Genomic DNA, 14,269 nt, shown 5'->3' with positions numbered 1-14,269 from the left:
TGGCAGAGCGCGCACTTAAATTTCTGCCAAACGACGTGCCAAGCACGCCCATGCTGCTCTTTTCAGCGCGCGCGCATGGATTTGTGCCAAACCACCCTTTAAGCATGAACAAACAGCTCTTTTTAGCACGCGGACGTTGTTTTCTGCAAAACCACAAATTAAGCATGCGCATGCTGCTTTTGGCAGAGCGCGCGCGTGGATTTCTGCCAAAGCATGTGCTAAGCACGCCCATGCTGCTCTTTTCAGCACACACGCATGGATTTGTGCCAAGCGACTTGTTAAGATGCACATTCATCTTTCTGCAGACGTGCACGTTTTTTTCTGCAAAACCACAAGCTAAGCATGCACTTGCAGCTTTTGGCAGAGCGCGCACGTAGATTTCTTCCAAACGACGTGCCAAGCAAGCCCATGCTGCTCTTTTCAGCGCACGCGCTGGATTTGTGCCAAACCACAAGCTAAGCATGCACATGCAGCTTTTGGCAGTGCGCGCACGTGGATTTCTGCCTACGACGTGCGAAGGACGCCCATGCTGCTCTTTTCAGCGCACGCGCATGGATTTGTGCCAAACCACTTGATAAGCATGCACATGCAGCTTTTGGTAGACGCGCACGTTGTTTTCTGCCAAACCACAAGTTAAGCATGCGCATGCTGCTTTTGGCAGAGCGTGCACGTGGATTTTTGTCAAACCACCTGCTAAGTACGCCCATTCTGCTCTTTTTAGCATACGCGCATCGATTTGTGGTAAACCACTTGTTAAACATGCACATGCATCTTTTGGTAGACGGGCGTGTTGTTTTCTGCCAAACCACAAGTTAGCCATGCACATTTTGCTTTTGGCAGAGCGCCCACGTGGATTTCTCCCAAGCCACGTGCTAAGCCCACCCTAGCTGCTCTTTTCAGTACACGCGCACGGATGTGCGCCAAACCACTTGTTAAGCATGAACATGAAGCTTTTGCAGGCACGCGCACGTTGTTTTCTGCCAAACCTCAAGCTAAGCATGCATATGCAGCTTTTGGCAGAGCGAGCTCCTGGTTTTCTGCCAAACGAGGTGCTAAGCACGCCCATGTTGCTCTTTTCAGCGCACGCGCGTGGATTTGTGCCAAACCACTTGCTAAGCATGCACATGCATCTTTTGGTTGACGCGCACGTTGTTTTTTGCCAAACCACAAGTTAGCCATGCACATGCTGCTTTCGGCAGAGCGCGCACATGGATTTCTGCCAAACCACGTGCAAAGCACGCCCATGTTGCTCTTTTCAGCACAAGCGCCTGGATTTGTGCCAAACCACTTGTTAAGATGCACATTCATCTTTCGGTAGGCGCGCACGTGGATTTCTGCCAAACTGCGTGCCAAGCAAGCGCATGCTGCTTTTTTCAGCGCACGCGCATGGATTTGTGCCAAACCACTTGTTAACCATGCACATGCATCTTTTGGTTGACGCGCACGTTCTTTTCTGCCAAAGCACAAATTAAGCATGCACATGGTGCTTTTGGCAGAGCGCGCACGTGGGTTTCGACCAAACCACGTGCTAAGCACGACGATGTTGCTCTTTTCAGCACACGCGCATGGATTTGTGAAAAACCACTTGTTAAGATGCACATTCATCTTTCCGTAGACGCGCACGTTGTTTTCTGCCAAACCATAAGCTAAGAATGCACATGCAGCTTTGGCAGACCGCGCACGTGGATTTCTGCCAAACGACGTGCCAAGCAAGCCCATGCTGCTCTTTTCAGCCCACGCTCATGGATTTGTGCCAAACCACTTGTTATGCATGAACATGCAGCTCTTTTTAGCACGCGGACGTTGTTTTCTGTCAAACCACAAATTAAGTATGCACATGCTGCTTTTGGCAGAGCGCGCCCGTAGATTTCGACCAAACAATGTGCTAAGCACGCCCATGTTGCTCTTTTCAGCACACGCGCATGGATTTGTGGTAAACCGCTTGTTAAGCATGAACATGCAGCTTTTGCTGGCTCGCGCACGTTGTTTTCTGCCAAACCTCAAGCTAAGCATGCACTTGCAGCTTTTGGCAGAGCGAGCTCCTGGATTTCTGCCAAACGACGTTCTAAGCACGCCCATGTTGCTCTTTTCAGCGCACGCGCGTGGATTTGTGCCAAACCACTTGCTAAGCATGCAAATGCATCTTTTGGTTGATGCGCACGTTGTTTTCTGGCAAACCACAAATTAGCCAATGACGTGCTGGTTTCGGCAGAGCCCGCACAAGGATTTCTGCCAAACCACGTGCAAAGCACGCGCATGTTGCTCTTTTCAGCACAAGCGCATGCATTCGTGCCAAACCACTTGTTAAGATCATAGTACCTTGCTGGTGAAGCAGCGCACAAACACGGACACAGTGGAGACAAGCAGGAATAGACGACACATTGGGCTAGTTGGTGAGTGATCATAGTACCTTGCTGGTGAAGCAGCGCACAAACACGGACACAGTGGAGACAAGAAAGTGATCTTTTCTGGTGAAGGCAACCGGTCAATAAACCCACATATGCTACCCGAAGGCACCAATCTTGCATTATTCGAGACCCTCGTTATGTAATAAACGAGAAGAAGGTTGGTTAACCGAGGGGCCCGATATTTATGTCATATCATGAGAAGCCAACAAGCACTGACAGCAAGGACAACATTGGGGAAATTAGTTGTGCCTAATAAATTATATGAAGAAACGATAAATTATTAGACCTTAAAGCGGATGAAAAAACAAGTTGCCGCAGGTGGGACCCGAACCCACAACCTTCGCATTTCGCGTGCGATGCTCTACCAATTGAGCTACCGCAGCGCTGTTTCCCCATCAACTTGCTTGGGTATTTACGTGTACTATTAAACCCTGGGAGTGTTAGCCAGCGCCACCACTCACTGACCTTGGCGGCGGACGTGGAACGTCCTCTTGACGCAGGCGTCACAAGAAAGTGATCATTTCGGGTGAAGGCAACTGGTCAATAAACCCACATATGCTACCTGAATGCATCAATCTTGCCGGATTCGAGACCCTCACTATGTAATAAACGAGAAGAAAGAGGGTTAACAGAGGGGCCCGATATTTATTAGTCATATCATGACAAGCCAACAAGCACTGACAGCAAGGACAACATTGGGGAAATTAGTTGTGCTTAATAAATAGTATGAAGAAACGATAAATTATTAGAAATTAAAGCGGATGAAAAAACAACTTGCCGCAGGTGGGAACCGAACCCACAACCTTCGCATTTCGCGTGCGATGCTCTACCAATTGAGCTACTGCGGCGCTGTTTCCCCATCAACTTTCTTGGGTATTTATGTGTACTAGTAAACGCTGGGAGTATTAGCCAGCGCCATCACTCACAGACCTTGGCGGTGGACATGGAACGTCCTGGTTGACGCAGGCGTGACGAGAAAGTGATCCTTTTGGGTGAAGGCAACAGGTCAATAAACCCACATATGCTACCTGAAGGCATCAATCTTGCCGGATTCGAGACCCTCGTTATGTAATAAACGAGAAGAAAGGGGGTTAACCGAGGGGCCCAATATTTATTAGTAATATCATGAGGAGCCAACAAGGACTAACAGCAAGGACAACATAGGGGAAATTAGTTGTGCCTAATAAATGGCATGAAGAAACGATAAGTTATTAGAAATCAAAGTGGATGGAAAAACAACTTGCCGCAGGTGGGAACCGAACCCACAACCTTCGCATTTCAGAGCGATGCTCTACCAATTGAGCTACCGCGGCGCTGTTTCCCCATCAACTTTTTGGGTATTAATGTGTACTAGTAAAACCCTGGGAGTGTTAGCCAGCGCCACCACTCACAGACCTTTGCGGCGGACGTGGAGCGTCCTCGTTGCCGCAGGCGTCACGAGAACGTGATCTTTTTGGGTGAAGGAAACTGGTGAATAAACCCACATATGCTACCTGAAGGCATCAATGTTGCCGCATTCGAGATCCTCGTTATGTAATAAACGAGAAGAAATGGGGTTAACCCAGGGGCCCAATATTTATTAGTAATATCATGAGAAGCCAACAAGCACTGACAGCAAGGACAACATAGGGGAAATTCGTTGTGCTTAATTAATGGAATGAAGAAACGATAAATTATTAGAAATTAAAGTGGATGAAAAAACAACTTGCCGCAGGTGGGAACCGAACCCACAACCTTCGCATTTCGCGTGCGATATTCTACCAATTGAGGTACCGCGGCGCTGTATCACCATCAACTTTCTTGGGTATTTATGTGTACTAGTAAAACCCTGGGAGTGTTAGCCAGCGCCACTAATCACTGACCTTGGCGGTGGACGTGGAACATCCTCGTTGCCGCAGGCGTTACGAGAACGTGATCTTTTTGGGTGAAGGTAACTGTTCAATAAACCCACATATGCTACCTGAAGGCATCAATGTTCCCGGATTGGAGACCCTCGTTATGTAATAAACGAGAAGGAAGGGGGTTAAGCGAGGGGCCCGATATTTATTAGTCATATCATGAGAAGCCAACTAGCACTGACAGCAAGGACATAATAGGGGAAATTAGTTGTGCCTAATTAATGGCGTGAAGAAACGATAAAAATATTAGAAATTAAGTGGATGAAAAAACAACTTGCCGCAGGTGGGAACCGAATCCACAACCTTTGCATTTCGCGTGCGTTGCTCTACCAATTGAGCTACCGCGGCGCTGTTTCCCCATCCACTTTCTTGGGTATTAATGTGAACTAGTAAACCCTGGGAGTGTTAGCCAGCGCCACCAATCACAGACCTTGGCGGTGGACGTAGAGCGTCCTGCTTGACGCAGGCGTCACAAGAAAGTGATCTTTTCGGGTGAAGGCAACCGGTCAATAAACCCACATATGCTACCTGAAGGCATCAATGTTGCCGGATTCGCGACCATCGTTAGGTAATAAACGAGAAGAAAGGGGGTTAGCCGAGGGGCCCGATATTTATTAGTCATATCATGAGAAGCCAACAAGCACTGACAGCAAGGACAACATTGGGGAAATTAGTTTTGCCTAATAAATGCTATGAAGAAACGATAAATTATTAGAAATGAAAGCGGATGAAAAAACAACTTGCCACAGGTGGGAACCGAACCCACAACCTTCGCATTTTGCGTGCGATGCTCTACCAATTGGGCTACCGCGGCGCTGTTTCCCCATCAACTTTTTTGGGTATTTATTTGTACTAGTAAAATCCTAGGAGTGTTAGTCAGCGCCACCACTCACTGACCTTGGCGGCGGACGTGGAACGTCCTCTTGACGCAGGCGTCACAAGAAAGTGATCTTTTCGGGTGAAGGCAACTGGTCAATAAACCCACATATGCTACCTGAATGCATCAATCTTGCCGGATTCGAGACCCTCACTAAGTAATAAACGAGAAGAAAGGGGGTTAACCGAGGGGCCCGATATTTATTAGTCATATCATGAGAAGCCAACAAGCACTGATAGCAAGGACAACATCGGGGAAATTAGTTGTGCCTAATAAATAGTATGAAGAAACGATAAATTATTAGAAATTAAAGCGGATGAAAAAACAACTTGCCGCAGGTGGGAACCGAACCCACAACCTTCGCATTTCGCGTGCGATGCTCTACCAATTGAGCTACTGCGGCGCTGTTTCCCCATCAACTTTCTTGGGTATTTATGTGTACTAGTAAAACCCTGGGAGTGTTAGCCAGCGCTACTACTCACAGACCTTCGCGGCGGATGTGGAAAGTCCTCGTTGGCGCAGGTGTCACGAGAATGTGATCTTTTGGGTGAAGGCAACTGGTCTATAAACCCACATATGCTACCTGAAGGCATCAATGTTGCCACATTCGAGATCCTCGTTATGTAATAAACGAGAAGGAAGGGGGTTAAGCGAGGGGCCCGATATTTATTTAGTCATATCATGAGAAGCCAACTAGCACTGACAGCAAGGACATAATAGGGGAAATTATTTGTGCCTAATTAATGGCATGAAGAAACGATAAAAACATCAGAAATTAAGTGGATGAAAAACAACTTGCCGCAGGTGGGAAGCGAACCCACAACCTTCGCATTTCGCGTGCGTTGCTCTACCAATTGAGCTACCGGGGCGCTGTTTCCCCATCAACTTTCTTGGGTATTTATGTGAACTAGTAAACCCTGGGAGTGTTAGCCAGCGCCATCACTCACAGACCTTGGCGGTGGACATGGAACGTCCTGGTTGACGCAGGCGTGACGAGAAAGTGATCCTTTTGGGTGAAGGCAACAGGTCAATAAACCCACATATGCTACCTGAAGGCATCAATCTTGCCGGATTCGAGACCCTCGTTATGTAATAAACGACAAGAAAGGGGGTTAACCGAGGGGCCCAATATTTATTAGTAATATCATGAGGAGCCAACAAGGACTAACAGCAAGGACAACATAGGGGAAATTAGTTGTGCCTAATAAATGGCATGAAGAAACGATAAGTTAGTAGAAATCAAAGTGGATGGAAAAACAACTTGCCGCAGGTGGGAACCGAACCCACAACCTTCGCATTTCAGAGCGATGCTCTACCAATTGAGCTACCGCGGCGCTGTTTCCCCATCAACTTTTTGGGTATTAATGTGTACTAGTAAAACCCTGGGAGTGTTAGCCAGCGCCACCACTCACAGACCTTTGCGGCGGACGTGGAGCGTCCTCGTTGCCGCAGGCGTCACGAGAACGTGATCTTTTTGGGTGAAGGAAACTGGTGAATAAACCCACATATGCTACCTGAAGGCATAAATGTTGCCGCATTCGAGATCCTCGTTATGTAATAAACGAGAAGAAATGGGGTTAACCCAGGGGCCCAATATTTATTAGTAATATCATGAGAAGCCAACAAGCACTGACAGCAAGGACAACATAGGGGAAATTCGTTGTGCTTAATAAATGGAATGAAGAAACGATAAATTATTAGAAATTAAAGTGGATGAAAAAACAACTTGCCGCAGGTGGGAACCGAACCCACAACCTTCGCATTTCGCGTGCGATATTCTACCAATTGAGCTACCGCGGCGCTGTATCACCATCAACTTTCTTGGGTATTTATGTGTACTAGTAAAACCCTGGGAGTGTTAGCCAGCGCCACTAATCACTGACCTTGGCGGTGGACGTGGAACATCCTCGTTGCCGCAGGCGTTACGAGAACGTGATCTTTTTGGGTGAAGGTAACTGTTCAATAAACCCACATATGCTACCTGAAGGCATCAATGTTCCCGGATTGGAGACCCTCGTTATGTAATAAACGAGAAGGAAGGGGGTTAAGCGAGGGGCCCGATATTTATTAGTCATATCATGAGAAGCCAACTAGCACTGACAGCAAGGACATAATAGGGGAAATTAGTTGTGCCTAATTAATGGCGTGAAGAAACGATAAAAATATTAGAAATTAAGTGGATGAAAAAACAACTTGCCGCAGGTGGGAACCGAATCCACAACCTTTGCATTTCGCGTGCGTTGCTCTACCAATTGAGCTACCGCGGCGTTGTTTCCCCATCCACTTTCTTGGGTATTAATGTGAACTAGTAAACCCTGGGAGTGTTAGCCAGCGCCACCAATCACAGACCTTGGCGGTGGACGTAGAGCGTCCTGCTTGACGCAGGCGTCACAAGAAAGTGATCTTTTCGGGTGAAGGCAACCGGTCAATAAACCCACATATGCTACCTGAAGGCATCAATGTTGCCGGATTCGCGACCCTCGTTAGGTAATAAACGAGAAGAAAGGGGGTTAGCCGAGGGGCCCGATATTTATTAGTCATATCATGAGAAGCCAACAAGCACTGACAGCAAGGACAACATTGGGGAAATTAGTTTTGCCTAATAAATGCTATGAAGAAACGATAAATTATTAGAAATGAAAGCGGATGAAAAAACAACTTGCCACAGGTGGGAACCGAACCCACAACCTTCGCATTTTGCGTGCGATGCTCTACCAATTGGGCTACCGCGGCGCTGTTTCCCCATCAACTTTTTTGGGTATTTATTTGTACTAGTAAAATCCTAGGAGTGTTAGTCAGCGCCACCACTCACTGACCTTGGCGGCGGACGTGGAACGTCCTCTTGACGCAGGCGTCACAAGAAAGTGATCTTTTCGGGTGAAGGCAACTGGTCAATAAACCCACATATGCTACCTGAAGGCGTCAATGTTCCCGGATTCGCGACACTCGTTATGTAATAAACGAGAAGGAAGGTGGTTAAGCGAGGGGCCCGATATTTATTAGTCATATCATGAGAAGCCAACTAGCACTGACAGCAAGGACATAATAGGGGAAATTAGTTGTGCCTAATTAATGGCATGAAGAAACGATAAAAATATTAGAAATTAAGTGGATGAAAAAACAACTTGCCGCAGGTGGGAAGCGAACCCACAACCTTCGCATTTCGCGTGCGTTGCTCTACCAATTGAGCTACCGGGGCGCTGTTTCCCCATCAACTTTCTTGGGTATTTATGTGAACTAGTAAACCCTGGGAGTGTTAGCCAGCGCCACCACTCACAGACCTTGGCGGTGCACGTGGAGCGTCCTGCTTGACGCAGGCGTCACAAGAAAGTGATCTTTTCGGGTGAAGGCAACCGGTCAATAAACCCACATATGGTACCTGAAGGCATCAATCTTGCCTTATTCGAGACCCTCGTTATGTAATAAACGAGAAGAAAGTGGGTTAACCGAGGGGCTGGATATTTATAAGTCATATCATGAGAAGCCAACAAGCACTGACAGCAAGGACAACATTGGGGAAATTAGTTGTGCCTAATAAATTATATGAAGAAACGATAAATTATTAGACATTAAAGCGGACGAAAAAACAAGTTGCCGCAGGTGGGAACCGAACCCACAACCTTCGCATTTCGCGTGCGATGCTCTACCAATTGAGCTACCGCGGCGCTGTTTCCCCATCAACTTGCTTGGGTATTTATGTGTACTAGTAAAATCCTGGGAGTGTTAGCCAGCGCCACCACTCACTGACCTTGGCGGCGGACGTGGAACGTCCTCGTTGCCGCAGGCGTCACGACAACATGATCTTTTTGGGTGAAGGAAACTGGTCAATACACCCACATATGGTACCTGAAGGCATCAATGTTGCCGGATTCGAGACCCTCGTTATGTAATAAACGAGAAGAAAGGGGGTTAACCGAGAGGCCCGATATTTATTAGTCATATCATGGGAAGCCAACAAGGACTGACATCTAGGACAACATAGGGGAAATTAGTTGTGCCTAATAAATGGCATGAAGAAACGATAAATTATTAGAAATTAAAGCGGATGGAAAAAACAACTTGGCTTAGGTGGGAACCAAACCCACAACCTTCGCATCTTGCGTGCGATGCTCTACCAATTGAGCTACCGCGACGTTGTTTCCCCATCAACTTTCTAGAGTATTTATGTGTACTAGTAAAACCCTGGGAGTGTTAGCCAGCGCCACCACTCACAGACCTTGGCGGTGCACGTGGAGCGTCCTGCTTGACGCAGGCGTCACAAGAAAGTGATCTTTTCGGGTGAAGGCAACCGGTCAATAAACCCACATATGGTACCTGAAGGCATCAATCTTGCCTTATTCGAGACCCTCGTTATGTAATAAACGAGAAGAAAGTGGGTTAACCGAGGGGCTGGATATTTATAAGTCATATCATGAGAAGCCAACAAGCACTGACAGCAAGGACAACATTGGGGAAATTAGTTGTGCCTAATAAATTATATGAAGAAACGATAAATTATTAGACATTAAAGCGGGCGAAAAAACAAGTTGCCGCAGGTGGGAACCGAACCCACAACCTTCGCATTTCGCGTGCGATGCTCTACCAATTGAGCTACCGCGGCGCTGTTTCCCCATCAACTTGCTTGGGTATTTATGTGTACTAGTAAAATCCTGGGAGTGTTAGCCAGCGCCACCACTCACTGACCTTGGCGGCGGACGTGGAACGTCCTCGTTGCCGCAGGCGTCACGACAACATGATCTTTTTGGGTGAAGGAAACTGGTCAATACACCCACATATGGTACCTGAAGGCATCAATGTTGCCGGATTCGAGACCCTCGTTATGTTATAAACGAGAAGAAAGGGGGTTAACCGAGAGGCCCGATATTTATTAGTCATATCATGGGAAGCCAACAAGGACTGACATCTAGGACAACATAGGGGAAATTAGTTGTGCCTAATAAATGGTTTGAAGAAACGATAAATTATTAGAAATTAAAGCGGATGGAAAAAACAACTTGGCTTAGGTGGGAACCAAACCCACAACCTTCGCATCTTGCGTGCGATGCTCTACCAATTGAGCTACCGCGACGTTGTTTCCCCATCAACTTTCTAGAGTATTTATGTGTACTAGTAAAACCCTGGAGTGTTAGCCAGCGCCACCACTCACAGACCTTGGCGGCGGACGTGGAACGTCTCGTTGCCGCAGGCGTCACGAGCACGTGATCTTTTCGGGTGAAGGCCCCGCAGGGGCGTCTGCGTCAGCAGGCGTTTGGTGTGTTGCGACACCACGTACCCGAGCACATGGGGGTTGGACCCTCCCGCGTGTAGCCGTGCGTGGCTTAGCCGTGTCCGGGGAAAAGGGGATCCTGGGGGTTGAGCCAATGCAGGGTGTTTGGACCTTTACGGCCCCTCGGCGGCGGCAACACACCCCTTTGGCCTCGGCTTCACGTAGACGGCACCCCCGGACTGACCCACCCGGGGGAAATCGGTAGTCGCCTTTTCCTGTCCTCCTCTCCAATCTTCGTCTTTCTCTCTCGTCTTTTTCATCTTTCCTGTCTTCTTCTCTCTTCCATTTACTTCTTTTTCCACGGCGGCAAGGGTTAACCTTGTGTATGTGCCCTCCCTTGGGTATAATATATTAGGTTATAGTGGCAGTGTACGGTTGGCGCCTGCAGCCTTACCCGTTAAGTCCTGCAGCGTCCCCAAGTTGGGCTCCATGGTGGGTGGCCGCCATTGCTGCTGAAAACATACCAAATTACTATGGGAACACCCGCATTTCCCCGCCTACTTGATCGTCACCCTCAGAAGAGGGGACGCACCGAAGACTTAAGCACTTGTTTCAACCGCACGAAAGAGACCTATCCAAAATACCACGTAGTACACAGTGAGAATCCTGAAAAACAAGCTAGATTTATTTCTCCATTCACAGTAGCAAAATCTTTGACCGAAGCCTTAGGGTCAGGTTATAAGGTAACGAAAATGGCAAGCGGAGATCTTCTTCTTGAGATCCCACAGAAAAATCAATACGAAAAGCTAGGCAGTCTGGTGACCTTTGGTAACATACCAATTTCTGTTACACAACACCGAACAATGAATAGCTCACGGGGAGTTGTGTCAGAGGCAGACCTCCTAGACTTGACAGAAACTGAACTCCTGGAAGGCTGGAAAGAACAAAATGTTACTGAGGTAAAACGTATTATAATTAGACGAGACAACAAGGAAATCCCCACTAAGCATCTTATCCTCACATTCTCATCCAGCGTACTGCCAGAAACCATCGAAACAGGATACATCAGGTTAAATGTTCGACCATTCATCCCCAACCCTAGGCGATGTTTCAAATGTCAGAGGTTCGGCCATGGCTCGCAGAGCTGCCGTGGTCAAATAACTTGTGCAAAGTGTGGAGTCCAGGGCCACCCCTCAGACAACTGCAGTGGTACACCTCGCTGTGTGAACTGCAGTGGTGACCATCCAGCCTACTCACGCTCCTGTCCGAACTGGAAGAAAGAAAAAGAAATAGTTACCCTCAAAGTCAAAGAAAACATTTCATTTAAGGAAGCCCGTAAAAGGTGCTCTCCATTCCACAACACACCTTATGCTGATGCGGCGCGTCGGGGGGCAGCGTCGCAGCGGCAATCGCCGAGTGCCCTGATCGCGTGCAGCGAGCAGGCACCTTTGGCTCCTGCCCCCAGGGTGGAAGTAGGTAAGCCTACTCCATCCAACCAGCAACCAGGCCCGGCTACCCTTGGGTTGCCGGCCCCACAAAACTTATCTGCGGCAACCTGCGCTGCACGCAGCGATACCGCAGGACCGCTAGCGGCCACGAAGGTAGGCGCAGCCGAGGTTGCCTCGACCTCCCCGGCCCCTCCCAGCGCTGGCAACAGCCGGCGCAGCCTAATTCCACAGGGAGCCCCATCGACCTCCGGGCTCGTGGGCGCAGGGGTCTCGCCTTCCGAGGTGAGACTCTCTCGGAAAACTTCTCGCTCTCAAGAGCGCGTGTCCGGCGCCTCACAAGAGGCAATGGACACTACACCTATCCTCAAGGCGCACCAGGCGCCTAAGGAGCGGCGAGGTTCCCTCGAACGCTTCAAAAAGAGCAAAACCCCGGTTACAGGGCCTCGCAAGAGCTCTGTAATCTAATTCATCATTTCTGTTTCCGTATACACAGCACCAATTCACTTTAAATATGGACACACAAATCATACAATGGAATGTCAGAGGTCTTCTGAGAAACCTTGATGATGTACAAGAACTCATCCACCAACACAATCCAAAGTGCTGTGTTTACAGGAAACACACCTACAATCAAAACACACAAACTTTCTCCGACAGTATATAACCTTTCGTAAAGATCGCGATGATGGTGTCGCATCATCGGGCGGTGTTGCCATTGTCATCCATAAAAGCGTTGCGTGTCAACATTTACAGCTACAAACGCCTCTTGAAGCAGTGGCGGTTCGGGCGGTTCTCCTAAACAGACTCATTACCATTTGTTCACTTTACATACCCCCACATTATAACTTAAACAAACATGAATTTCAGTCCTTTATAGACGAATTGCCTGAACCTTACGTTGTTCTTGGCGACTTCAATGCGCACAGTTGCCTGTGGGGCGACTCTCGTATAGATGCGCGAGGTCGTCTTGTTGAACAGTTCCTTTTCTCTTCTGGTGCGTGCCTTCTAAATAAGAAGGAAGCCACATATTACTGTCTTGCAAACAAAACCTTCTCTTCAATTGATCTCAGCGTAGTTTCTCCATCCATACTGCCCGAACTCGAATGGGAAGTTACAAACAATCCTTACGGAAGTGACCACTTCCCCATACTGATAAGAACATGTAAAGAAAACGAATATCCTCCACAAACTCCTAGGTGGAAGATAGACACAGCCGACTGGGAGAAATTTCGAACTCTCACCAGCATCTCATGGGCCGACATTCCATCTTTAGAAATTGATGCTGCCGTGGATTATCTTACATCATTAATAATAGAAGCCGCAGCAAAATGCATATCCGAAGTAAGTGGTCTGGCATGCAAACGACATGTACCGTGGTGGAACAGCGAATGTAGGATCGCCCGTAAGAATCAGAACAAGGCATGGGGGATGCTACGCGCTTCTCCCACAGCGGAAAATCTTATGAACTTTAAAGAAGTAAAGTCCCAAGGCAGGCGAACCCGCCGACAGGCCAAAAGAGAAAGTTGGCACAAGTTTTTATCCAGTATTAACTCGTTCAGAGATGAGGCCAAAGCCTGGAACAGGGTGAATAGGATTAGAGGGCGCCAAACATATTCACTCCCTCTGGTAAACACACAGGGCGATACACTGCAAGACCAGGCAGACTCACTTATGGAGTATTTTGAGAACGTGTCAAGTTCAGCGAATTATTCACAATCCTTTCTCAAATACAAACAAATAGAAGAACGTAAGCCTTTCAAGAGAAAATGTCGTCAAAATCAACCATACAACCGTCCTTTTAGTATTGCAGAGTTTAGAGCTGCCTTGACCGCATGCAAGAGCTCCGCACCGGGATCTGACAGAATCATGTATGAAATGCTGAAAAACTTACACAATGACACGCAAGTTACACTACTTACACTTTTCAACACTATCTGGGACGCAGGGTACCTTCCGACCGTATGGAAGGAAGCCATTGTGGTCCCTGTTCTAAAACAAGGCAAAGACCCTTCCTCAGTGGCAAGCTACCGCCCGATAGCTCTCACAAGTTGCATGTGTAAGGTATTTGAAAAAATGATAAATCGACGCCTCATCCATTTCCTTGAACAGAACAAAATACTTGATCCCTATCAGTGTGGCTTCAGGGAAGGGCGCTCCACAACTGATCACCTTGTACGTATTGAAGCAAACATCCGTGACGCATTTGTACACAAACAGTTTTTCCTATCCATATTCCTCGATATGGAGAAGGCATACGACACAACGTGGCGATACGGGATCTTAAGAGACTTAGCAGAAATGGGCATTCACGGTAAGATGCTAAGCCTCATAGAAAGTTATTTGTCCAATCGCACATTCCGTGTAAAAGTCGGCAATGTACTGTCACGTCCTTTTACACAAGAAACTGGTGTACCCCAGGGAGGCGTGCTTAG

General features: G+C 47.8%; 4 non-coding genes across 4 annotated transcripts; all 4 read right to left on the bottom strand.

The window, feature by feature from the left end:
* Positions 1-5,047: 5,047 nt before the first annotated feature.
* TRNAL-CAA (transfer RNA leucine (anticodon CAA)) lies at positions 5,048-5,120 on the bottom strand. Its single transcript has one exon. It is a non-coding gene; the product is annotated as a tRNA-Leu (tRNA).
* Positions 5,121-7,843: 2,723 nt separating this feature from the next.
* TRNAL-CAA (transfer RNA leucine (anticodon CAA)) lies at positions 7,844-7,916 on the bottom strand. Its single transcript has one exon. It is a non-coding gene; the product is annotated as a tRNA-Leu (tRNA).
* Positions 7,917-8,775: 859 nt separating this feature from the next.
* Positions 8,776-8,848, bottom strand: TRNAS-CGA (transfer RNA serine (anticodon CGA)). Its single transcript has one exon. It is a non-coding gene; the product is annotated as a tRNA-Ser (tRNA).
* Positions 8,849-9,710: 862 nt separating this feature from the next.
* Positions 9,711-9,783, bottom strand: TRNAS-CGA (transfer RNA serine (anticodon CGA)). The gene has a single exon. It is a non-coding gene; the product is annotated as a tRNA-Ser (tRNA).
* Positions 9,784-14,269: the final 4,486 nt, after the last annotated feature.

This window comes from Dermacentor variabilis, chromosome 9 (assembly GCF_050947875.1).
Source record: "Dermacentor variabilis isolate Ectoservices chromosome 9, ASM5094787v1, whole genome shotgun sequence".
NCBI classification, from domain to species: Eukaryota; Metazoa; Arthropoda; class Arachnida; order Ixodida; family Ixodidae; genus Dermacentor; species Dermacentor variabilis.
The sequence above is the reverse complement of the archived record's forward strand: the minus strand, read 5'-3'. Positions and strand labels throughout refer to the sequence as shown.